Source organism: Pongo pygmaeus, chromosome 21 (genome assembly GCF_028885625.2).
Source record: "Pongo pygmaeus isolate AG05252 chromosome 21, NHGRI_mPonPyg2-v2.0_pri, whole genome shotgun sequence".
NCBI lineage: Eukaryota > Metazoa > Chordata > Mammalia > Primates > Hominidae > Pongo > Pongo pygmaeus.
The window spans coordinates 18,614,929-18,627,488 of NC_072394.2; positions in this window are offsets into that span (position 1 = coordinate 18,614,929).

Consider the following 12,560-nt stretch of genomic DNA (forward strand, 5'->3'; position numbering starts at 1 on the left):
CTGGTACCATTCCTTCTGAAACTATTCCAATCAATAGAAAAAGAGGGAATCCTACCTAACTCATTTTATGAGGCCAGCATCATCCTGATACCAAAGCCTGGCAGACACACAACAAAAAAAGGAGAATTTTAGACCAATATCCCTGATGAACATCAACGCAAAATTCCTCAATAAAATACTGGCAAGCCGAATCCAGCAGCACATCAAAAAGCTTATCCACCAAGATCAAGCTGGCTTCATCCCTGGGATGCAAGGCTGGTTCAGCATACACAAATCAATGAGTGTAATCCAACACATAATCAGAACAAAAGACAAAAACCACATGATTATCTCAATAGATGCAGAAAAGGCCTTCAACAAAATTCGACAGTGCTGCATGCTAAAAAGTCTCAATAAACTAGGTATTGATGGAACGTATCTCAAAATAATAAGAGCTATTTATGACAAACCCACAGCCAATATCATACTGAATGGGCAAAAACTGGAAGCATTCCCTTTGAAAACTGGCACAAGACGGGGATGCCCTCTCTCACCACTCCTATTCAACATAGTGTTGGAAGTTCTGGCCAGGGCAATCAGGCAGGAGAAGGAAATCAAGGGTATTCAATTAGGAAAAGAGGAAGTCAAATTGACCCTGTTTGCAGACGGCATGATTATATATTTAGAAAACCCCATTATCTCAGCCCAAAATCTCTTCAAGCTGAAAAGCAAGTTCAGCAGGGTCTCAGGATACAAAATCCATGTGTAAAAATCACAAGAATTCCCATACACCGATAACAGACCAACAGAGAGACAATTGAACAATGAGAACACTTGGACACTGGGCGGGGATCATCAAACACTGGGGCCTGTCATGGGGTGGTGGTATGGTGGAGGGATAGCATTAGGAGAAAATCTAGTGTAAATGATCAGTTAATGGGTGCAGCAAACCAATAAGGCACATGTAAACTTATGTAAGAATCCTGCTGCACATTGTGCACATGTACCCTAGAACTTAAAGTCTAAAAAAAGAAAGACAAAGTTCTAAATATCTGAGAAATAATCAAACTGAAATAGGGTAGCCCACCTGGGAGTCCCCAGTCCTACCTGTGTACTTGTGTTGTTTGTCATGTGCCTCAGATTATAAAAGCTAAAAGTGGATTCCAGCCTCTGTGATTATTCTGTTTTGCTCTAAAGGAAGGACAATTCAGTGGTCGTTTGCATTCTCCTTTGCCTCTCTTCAGCATATCACTTGAGTGTTAGGGTGCTGTTTGACAGGGTGAACTGGGATCCTCCCCTTTTCTCACCGAGGTGCTGTCTTGACTTACAGTAAAGAGCCAGGACCCGGGCAGTGTGGAGGACCTGCATTCTGTGCCCCACAGACCTCCTGGATTGCTTATTTGTATCTGGGAAGAGTTCAGTGCTGTTCTGGATCCCTGATATATGGGCGGCTCTTAGGATTTGCCAAAAGGAAACTTTTAAAGCTTCTGTTTCTTTACAGCCAGCAGCTTCATTACTTACGTGATGTAGGTTGTCATGGGGGCAGTAAAGAGTTCATTTGGGAAAACAGTGGAGAAGGAGTGCAGCGGAAAATGGAATAAATCATGTATGAGTCAGTTTCTGTTCCACAGGAAAAACCCTTAACATCTTAGGGACTAAAACCAAGGAACTGTTCCTTTCATGCTCTGGAGCCTGCAGATGGGCTGGGGCTTAGCAGATCTGGTCTCGCTTGCCTTGTGTCTTCATCCTGGGGCCCATGCTGAAGGGGCAGTATCTGCTTGGATCAGGTTTTCTTCATGATGGTGAGGAGGGGAGCAGGAGGACCCACCTCTCACATCTGCAGGGTTAAGGTTTCTGTCCTTGTCACATCTGTTAAGGCCCAAGCAAGACCCATGACCATACACAAAGGCAATGGGGGTTTATGCTACAATTTTTGGAGAGAGTTGTTGCTAGCCACATGGCAGAGGGGGCATGCATGTACAGTTTTGTTCCAGAAAGGGAGACAGCTCTCCATCAATCCTGGCATACCCCCTTGAATCTAGGAAAACCCCTCTTCTCTGTGCCATGACATGGCACATGCTTCCAGGAAGACTGTGGCTTTCGTGCTGCCATTGGCTGTCTAAACTTTTGCTAACAAGGGTGATTTTTTCAGTCTCCTGAGTTCCTCCTGGGGTATCTGGGAAATACTGGCTCCCTAGAAGGGATCCTCCATATGAGGAAAGCTCCACTCCAAAAGCCCGTGTTTATTCTCTATAAAAACAGGCTTCTCAAAAGGTATGGCCTGGTAGAGCCTTTTTTGGCCTACATTTTGTTATATACTAATTGCTGAGTTCTTACTAATAGAGAATTCATTTCTACTCCCACCCAGTGTTGTTCACATAGTATCAGAATTATAGTCAAATAATTGTGAAGGTGTGCAATGTGCAGGATGGGGTTTTATGATGAAAACTCAAGATGAAATAGAAGAAGGGGGCTGGGAAACAAGAGTGACCCCCTGAACTGCAAAGGGAGGTGCAGGTAGGATTAGGTGGGGAACGTGGCCATCTCTTGTGAGCTGACAACATCTGGGGGAAGTGGAGGGAACTTCCTCCTCAGCCTCTGTCGCTGTATCGCTTCCAGTGTGCCAGTCCCTTCCGTCTCACACTCTGTCTCTGCTCTAAGGAACAGTAAACTGTGGATGCTGGTGAAACGTGTTCTTAGTAACCAGCCAGCCTGCAGCATCATCACGCGATGGCTTGGCCATTCCCCGGACACATTTATGCTATTCTGAGAAGTTAGGTGTTTCCATAACTTCCCAACTAGCTGACAACACAGGGCCGTGCATGCCAGGTGATCCTTACATAGAACTTTGCTGTATTTTGAATTTTTATTTTTTGCACCTTTTATTTTGTAGTGATTTTTTTTTTTTTTTTTTTTTTTTTTTTTTTGAGACAGAGTCTTGCTCTGTTGCCCAGGCTGGAGTGCAGTGGCAAGATCTCGGCTCATTGCAAGCTCCGCCTCCCGGGTTCACGCCATTCTCCTTCTTCCTGAGTAGCTGGGACTACAGGTGACCGCCACCACCTCCGGCTGATTTTTTGTATTTTTTTTTAGTAGAAACGGGGTTTCACCGTGTTAGCCAGGATGGTCTCGATCTCTGAACCTCATGAACCACCCACCTTGGCTTCCCAAAGTGCTGGAATTACAGGCGTGAGCCACCACGCCCGGCCTACTGATTTCAAACTTACAAAAAGTGGGAAGAGTAATATAAAGAGCTCTTGTATACACTCAGATTCTCCCAATCATAACATTGTATCTCATGCTTTTTCCTTCTCTTTCTATGTGTGTACAAGGTATTATAGGTTTTTCCAAGTCATTTGAGTGCAAATTGCAGACATGACCTCTTTTGTCCTCAGATACTTTCTTGTGTGTGTCCTAAGGACAAGGACATTCTCTAACACAACCTCAGCACAATGAGAAAAACCATGATGCTTGTGTGGATACATGCTTTTGTCTAGTCTATTGTTCAGACAGTTTATCAATGGTGTTTATTTGCCAAGCTTCTTTAGTCTCTTTTAATCTCGTAAAGCTCTTCATTCTCTCTTGTCTTTGTTATCCTGTCATTTTTGACAATAACTGGCTGTTTTGTAGAATGAAATTTTTTCTGTTGGGGTCATCAATGGATTTGATTCAGGTTATGCATTTTTTAGATGAAAATTATAGAAGTGATATCGAGTCCCTCAGTACATCATTCCAGGAGGCCACAATACCATTGTCTAATTGCTGATAGATGTTAATATTAATCTCTAGATTTAGATAGCATCTTCCAGCTTTCTCCACTCTAAAGTTACTTTATTTGTTATATAATTAATAAGTATTTCAAAGAGCAATACTTAGAAAATAGCTTTATGTTCTACTTCTTATTAAACTTTTACTTTCTACCATTAGCATATAATGATAATTCTTTCCTGAATCAATTTTTATTATGATTATTGTGACTATTTTCTTCCCACTTCATCATTTCTTCCATATTTATTAATGGCATTCATTCCACTGTAAGGAAAGCTTGCTTTTCTCATCTGTCTGTTTATCTACTTACCTACCTACCTAGCTTCTGTCTCTCGATAGATCTAACTCATGGTTTCTTATTTTATTGAAGAAGTTATAATCTGTTACCACTATTATTCCAATGTGTAGATTATCTCACAGTTGGCTACCGAGAGCTCCTTTAAGCAGCTTCCTCTGTTCCTTTGACATGTTTCCATTATTATTGGAGCCTATCCTTACCTTCTCATGTATTAATAACAAGAAGTTCTAGATCTATTTTATACTTTCCTTCATCCAACTCTAGAAGTATTGGCTGAAATCTGTGGTGAGTTCAGAAAGCAATCCCGAGTGGTGCATGTGCTTATTCATTGCTACAGGTAGGCCATATTGCCTCTGTTGGTAGTTATTCACCTGGGGCAATTTTGCTTCCCAGGGCACACTGGTAAGTTCTAGGACATATTTGGTTGTTTCTACTTGGGAGGACATGCTACTGGCATTTAGTGGACAGAAGTCAGGGATTCTGATAAACATCGTGCATTTTTCCCCACAGTGGTAGATTACAAGCTTTTGGTGTGCCTCAAGCACTTGGAAATAGTAAAATAGTACATAGTGATCAGCTCTGTGAGTTTTAACTCAGGAAGGAGAGTGGGAATCCACTGGAATCCTGAAGGACACCTCAGATTCTGGGGAGGATAATGTAGGCAAATAGCCCTTAGACAATGTGTACCTGATAAAAGTGAGTGATGTCCCAGAATGTGAGGGGGCAGAGAGTCTTCCTCTGCGATGTACCCTTCCACTGGGGATTCCATGGAACCAGGCCAAGGGAGAGCACTTTGTTTCTCCCAAGCCCTGGAGCTAACTTGGGGAGATGCTTGGACACTCTGAGAAGGAAAGACACTGGAAAAAGCTGCTGCCATTTTCTTAGACCTAGGACTAAGAGCAGTATGCTATTTTTAATCTGGGCTCATAAGTCAGTCATTCTTAGGTGACCCTGCAGCTTGCCCACAGACTCATTTTAGTCTTCGGCCAGATTGGAGTGCTTGTGCTAGAATGGGGTAGGGTTCTCCATATTAGAACTGAATAGTGACTGTGAAAAATGCCCTAGTAATAGGTGTTGGAATTCTGTTCACCCTTGTTGCAAGTGTGGAGCCAGAGGAGGGTTGCGGCAGCCATGATTTCTCCTGGGTGATGAGACTTGCAGCCAAGGTCATCTTGGTACCTGGAACTGGTCTCTGTGTATCAGTGCTGGATGCACCAGACTTCTTCCTTGAGATCATGGAGCAGCTGGATCTTCTCTGCCCCATACACAGGCTGATCTCTAGGCATTCAGAGCACCTGCTCACTTAGATCAGCAGCCTAAACACCCCCACCCTTCCTATGTATAGACTGTGGTGTAGCAGGGACCTCTGTACTCCATACCCAGGTAGTTCTCCAGGCATTCAGAGCACACATGTGCCTAAATCAGCAGCCTTTTCTGCCTTACCCTTTCTGTGCAGAGACAGTGGTGAAGCAGGGCCCTCTCTGCTCCATGCCCAGGCCTACCTCCAGACATGTATAGCACCTGCTCACCTGGAACAACATCCTGAGCTGCACCAACATTCCTGTGCAGAGATTGTGGTGTAGCAGCACCCGCTGCACTCCATGCTCAGGCAGTTATCCAGGCATCTGGAGCACTGACTCCCCTGGATGAGGAATTGAGGCATTCTACCCCCTGCAGAGAATTTGAGTCTAAGGAGGTTTCTCACATCCAGGCCTAGGCATATGTCTGGCTGCTCAATTGATGCCCACTGGACTCCCACTCAATGCTGGTGCTTGTACCTGCTATTGGATCACCTGTAGTTATACCTGCCCATCTTGGTCCCCTCATCGAGGGATAAGCAGGGAGCTCACACATGGTGCACTTCAGGATCAGCCCAATGCCAGAGGCAACAGAAAGCTTCTCTCAGTAAACAAGAATCAAGTATATACCCACCTGCATCAGCCACAGCTGACTCTTACAGACAAGCACCATCTATTGGCCTGTGGACAAACAGCACAGCCCAATATAAAACATGCTGACAAAAGTGCATAGGGTTATAGAAGCAAAGCCAAAAACCCTATAGTCACACACCCTAGAGAGGGGTAGAAGTGGAAAGAAAAACAATGACATGGAGAAAGATAGAAAAAAATTCTGTCTGCATGAATATAATTTCAAAAATTATAAGTACCTATGTGTCCAGATGAGAAAAAAGCAGCACAAGAATCCTGGCACCATGAAATATCTGAATGTTGTGACACCATCAAAGGATCTAATTATCTCTCCAGCAATGGTTCCTAACCAAAGTGAAAACTCAAAAATGACAGATAAATAATTCAAAGCATACATTACCAGGAAGCTCAATGAGATCCAAGACAATACTGAAAATCAACAAAAACAAATTTCTTAAGCAATCCAAGAGATGAAGAAAGAGATATACATTTTAAAAAGAAATCAATCAGAGCCTGTGTAATTGATAAACTCCACTTAAGGAATTTCAAAATACAATTGAAAGCTTTATTATTAGACTAGACCAAACAAAACACTCCACTTCAGAGCGTGAAGATTGGTACTTTGAACTAACCCAGTCAGACCAAAAAAATGAACAGTCTTTGAGAAACATGAGATCATATAAAATGACCAAACCTCTGAATTGTTAGCATTCCTGAGAGACAAGGAGAAAACATAAACAATGTGGAAAACATATTTGAGGTAATCCAAAAAATTTCCCTAATCTTGCTAGTGTCGTAGACATCCAGACACAAAAAATGCAGAGAACACCTGCAAGATACTATCAAGGCTCTGAGCCAAATCTAAGCCATCATATCCTCTGTGACCTGAAGGTACACATCCAGATGGCTGGTTTCTGCCTTAACTGGTGACATTCCACCACAAAAGAAGTGAAAATGGCCTGTTCCTGTCTTAACTGATGACATTGTCTTGTGAAATTCCTTCTCCTGGCTCATCCTGGCTCAAAAGCTCCCCTACTGAGCACCATGTGACCACCCCACTCCAGCCCACCAGAGAACAACCTCCCTTTGACTGTAATTTTCCTTTACCTACACAAATCTTATAAAACGGCCCTGCCCCTATCTCTCTTAGCTGACTCTGTTTTCAGACTCAGCCCGTCTGTCTGCACCCAGGTGATTAAAAGCTTTATCACTCACACAAAGCCTGTTTAGTGGTCTCTTCACACAGATGCACATGAAAGATACTACACAAAATGAACATCAATGCCTATAGTCACCAGGCTTTTCAAAGTCAATTAAATAAAAAATCTTAAAAGCATCTAGAGAAAAATGTCAGATAATGTACAAAGGAAGCCCCATCAGGTTAACTGTAAAGTTCTCAGTGGAAACTGTACAAGTCAGAAGTGATGGGAGCCTATTTTCAGCATTTTTAAAGACAAGAAAATTCAACCAAGAATTTCATATCCTGTCAAACTAAGCTTTATAAGCAAAGAGAAATAAAATCTTTTTCAGGCAAACAATCACTAAGGAAATTTATTACCACTAGACCAGCCTTACATGAGATTCTTAAGGAAGTACTACACATGGAAACAAAAGATCCCTGCTACCATAAAAACAAACTTAAGTACATAGTCTACAGACCCTGTAAAGCAACTATGCGATAGAAACTACAAAGCAACCAGCTAATAACTTCATGAGAGGATCAAAATTTCACTTATTTCTTAAATGACCATATGTAGTCATAGTTATAATTCTTCCCATTGTACAGATGAGTTAACTGAGTCTCCTCGAGATGACATCCCTCACTCTCTCAGTATGGGCTCCATCCACCAGTTTCCCCTTTACCAGTGAGACTTCATTCTCTCGGCTACTGGGAGTGTGACCACTGATGGCTCACAGCTGAGTCCTTCTGTGGGCATTGATCTGAGTCAAAGGAAGCTGCTTTGTCCAAGTTCATGCCCCTCCTGGAAATGCCTATTTTAAATAATAGGTCTATATGGGGGCACAAAATGTTGACTCTTTTGCGTAATTTGCTACCACTCTGAGGCCATCCCCATTGCAGAGCTCTCTATGGGCCTGGCTGTGGCGTCTGCTGAGCTGCACCCCTGCCTGACTTCTCCCTCTGCCCCACCCCATGCCCCTGCCTCCCCAGCACATGCCTCAGTGAACCTCTTGCCCATGAATCTCCATCTGGGTCTGTTTCCAGGAACCCTAACCAAGAGATGGTGGAGTCAGGATCCACACCACAAATATCCTGCCTTTTAAACTACAGTGGGTGTTAGATCTGTGAATGTTTGGAGGATGGGGCAATTCTTGTCTCGGGGACTGGATGTCTCTCTTCTCAGGATTTGAGGGGTAGCATGTTCCAAATGTATTCAGACCTGAGACTTATTTGGAAAAATGGTGTTTTATCTGGAAAGTTACCTGTTCTTGAAAATCTCTTACTCAGCAGGACTATTTTTCCCTCCTTACTCCTTAGTTAAATGAAAACCAAAGCTTCCATTTGTATTGGTCTTGGTGAAATATTTCACTTACCAAATTTCTTTGGATCTACCTGATGGGGAAGGCTAGGCAGGTAACACAAACCCTTTGTAATTTTGAGGAAATATGTAGAAGGGAATTTGGGGATAATAAGCCAGGTCATGTAATTTTCAGATACATTTTGTTCACATTGCACAATAAGCTTCATTTGCTACCCTGGCTCAGGGACTGGCACTTAGTGATGTGTCAGCTTCATCATTCCTGGAAGTATCCTGGCTGCAGATAGCAGGAGTCCTGAGAAACACTGGCTGTCTCTCCCGTGATGACATTGGTCCTTTACCATAGGCCATGGGGATGGTGTTCACGGAGTTGCTGCAGTGTCTGTAGCAGTGGCCCAGGTGGTTTTCTTCCATCTTCATCATTCATTGGGCTCTTGTTGTTGGACACACAGCTCATAAGAGAAAGGCAGACACCATAGTTGGGACATTCTGTCCCACACTACAGCCTGAAAGAAGAGGAATAGGAGCAGGAGGAGGTCACAGGTGGTGAAAGGAGGGTGTGGAGAGTGAGTGAGAGAGAGAATGTGTGTGTGTGTGTGAGAGAGAGAGAGAGAGAAAGAAAGAGAGAGAGAGAGAGAAGTTTCCTTCCAAGGCCTCGGTCTTTTCTTTTCAGTATAGGGTTTTTGTTTTTTTTTTTGGAATGACCTGGCTGCCTTCTTAGATGTTATTGCCTGGACCTGGGTACTATGCCCCCTGGGGTGAGGAAGGCCAGGAAGTTTATTGGCTGATGCTTTCAGCCTTTGCACTCAGGGGCAGGCAGAAGAAAGGGAGTAGGGAATGGCTGGTGTGATTTTTGGAACAAAGTTTCTTAATATAAGAGTCCACAAAGAGTTTGTAGAAACTCCATGGTACTAAAAGGTTACAAGTGCATTTGTGCAGGAGTGTGCCTATGCATACAAACACACCATTTCTACAATACTCATCTGATTCCTAATGGGATCAGTGACTGGTACACCATTCTAATGTTGAAGTATCGATGCTGAGATGTAAATGCAATGCCATGAGTTTGCACTGAAATTAAATGCAGACTCACCTCTTGAGCTTCAGACGTCCATTACTTTCAACTGAACTGGGCAGCAGGCTACCTCCTCTTTACATTCAATGAAAGTAGAATATAGGAGAATGAAAGAGGGTGAAATCGAGCACACTAAAGCCAAGCCAAAGCCCACTTGCTAATCACAGTCACTGAGTCCACAGCAGTGATGCATTCTCTGGTGGTGAAGGCTTTGTAGGGAATGTGACCTAAGACACCTTCTCTTCCCCAGGAGCTCAGAGTATAGCTGGCAGAGGATATATCTGAAAACATTCAGTGCCATGAAAAACAAGGAAACACTTATTAAATACTAAGTGGCTTTCATAAATCAGGGAGCATGTGAGAACAATTTTTTTCCCCCTTGGGAAGGAGTTTCACTCTTTTTGCCCAGGGTACAGTGCAATGGCATGATCTTGGCTCACTGAAACCTCCACCTCCAAGGTTCAAGTGATTCTCCTGCCTCAGCCTCCTGAGTAGCTGGGATTACAGGCACGTGCCAGATGGGGTTTCACCATGTAGGCCAGACTGGTCTTGAACTCTCAACCTCAAATCATCCACCCGCCTCGACCTTCCAAATTTCTGGGAATACAGGCATGAGCCACTGTACCCACCTGTGAGAACACCTTCTGCTGAAAATAAACTGCCGATTAACTCGTAGTTGATAAGCTGTTAGGCATATGTGGGCATATCAAGCACACCAATAGGTCATTCAGCCATAGTATTTGTTAGTTTTAAAAATAGAGACATAAGGAGGATCCAAGGGGAAATAACCTGCAATCTCATCACACATGCACTCCTAGCTGACACTAAAAAAGAGGGAGAAAGAGTATACACATATTTTCATAATATTCAAATGGAACAGAAAGATTCTAAATATAAAAAAGCAAAAGCCAAATTATCCATCTCCGTACCCATCCTACCACCTCTCTTCGGTGATATCCAATGTTAATAAATACAGATGACTGCTGGCCTCTGTCCTTTCAAATATTTTAGATGTTTATGTGTATAACCATATGTGTAAATGTGTGTCTAAATGTCTATATAGCCACTCAAACACGTGTGCTTACTTTGTTTTTACAAGCTTTATATTAACCCCCCATATATACCTTGCTTTCAATAAAATAATATATTCAAGATATATTAAAATTATTTCCAGTTTAACGCATATATTGCTATCTAATTCTTAACCACTCTTCCATCATGTGTGTGCTCTATAATTTATTTGAGCAGTCTCTAGTGATGACATCATTTTGATCATGTTAAAGTTTGTGCTATTACCGGGTTATTGCCATGGTCATCCACAGGTTTCACTGAGTGTTAGTGACACTGTCAATGATGTATTAATAGATTCTTAAAATCTTTTAATTGTAGATGCATTAACATCTGTTAAGTGTATGATTGTTGTAGGGGATGGGCCTGTGATCCAGACCTGGCCTATGAGGCATGAGAAGGAGTGAGCTAAGGAGTGCATAGGAGGAGCTTACTCACATTCAGGAAGGACGGGTGGAACAGAGGCTTTTCCCTAGGATCTTCCTGCCTCTGAATGTTGGTGTTGATGATGTGATGTCTGGAGCTGTGGCAACCACCTTGTTACCAGCTTGAGGCTGAAGCATCATGAACAGAGAGGTAAGGATGAGAGAATCCCAGGGAAGCAGAGCTAGATGCTGGGAGTTCTGTTCCTAAAGCCCATCTCACCCAGGGCCTTCTTACTATGAAAGGTAGAGCACTCCTTTTGCATTCAAGCCATTTTTAATTGGGGCCTTTCTTACATGCAGTGGAAAGCCTCTTGCCAGGTCCCGATGCACGTGCAGGTTTCCTTTGCATGAGTTTCTCCTTCCCTCACTTCTTCTCCATGTCTCTTCCTACTTTTGTGGCTGGTGGATTTGCCTCCTTCCCATTTCCTCTTGGCCCATCCACTCTTACAAAAATAGTAAAGTCTTCTCATAAAAATCCAGAAGATCTTCAATGATGCTAATGACATTTAAATACAGAGATTTTCAAAAACCCCACAAAAGGCTCCAAGTGGGCCTGAGCAACAGGTTTACTTGGCTGGATGTTTTGTACAGTAAAAAATGTGTGGTATTTTCACTGTAGTCAGCTACGAACATTGGCTTTTTCTACTCTGGCTTTCTTCTTCCCATTCACTGCCCTCTTGATGGTGTAGGGTGGACACAGGCATTTTGGGATCTGGCTAAGAGGAAGTTGAGTTGGGATGCATTTAACCTGTGGTAAGGGGAACACATTCCTATGGTTCTCAGTCACTCCTGTGCTTAGTCATGTTGCCTCAAACTGTCCTGATGTAGGAGAGGCCCCAGACAAGGCCCTATCACCATCTTGGTTTTTACCTAAAGCATTGAGGAGGGGTAGAAGCTTGATCAGAAATTGTCCCCAGCACCTCACATTGGAAGCCTGTGATTAGCAGAGAGGAAAGAAGGTTTGCAATGTGTGGAGCCAGAAGCCCATCTGTGGATAATGATTCCCAGCAGAAACATGGAAAATTTTAAGTGAGTGTTTTGGTTCTTTTTGACCCTAGTCAAAAAAAGAAGTTTTATTCTATAGGAAATGTATTTGGTAACATGGCATAAAGCATAATTAGTGCATCATGCAGTTGTTTTTATTTTTTGTAGGAATTGAATGAGACAGAATTTCTCAGTTTTTGACATTGGTAGGGCACAGATCTGTGTGGTGAAACCACCCATAGTAAGGACATATGTGTGTGAAGGAGCACAGAACTGATGAATGGGGCTGACCTCCCACCTCTTCTTATCCTGATCAAGTCTGGGAGCTTCACATAACACAGATATAAAATTGTGACCAGCAGAAGACAACTCAAAGAAATACTTGGTTCAGGACAAACTCCTCCTGCACATACAATGAGCTAATAAATATAGCACATAATGACATTTTTAGACAATTCTGAAGCTCAGTACAACCATGAGAGTTTAAAAATGCTGTGTTTGTATGTATTGTCAATAGAAAGATTTGTTAAGGTCCTCAAT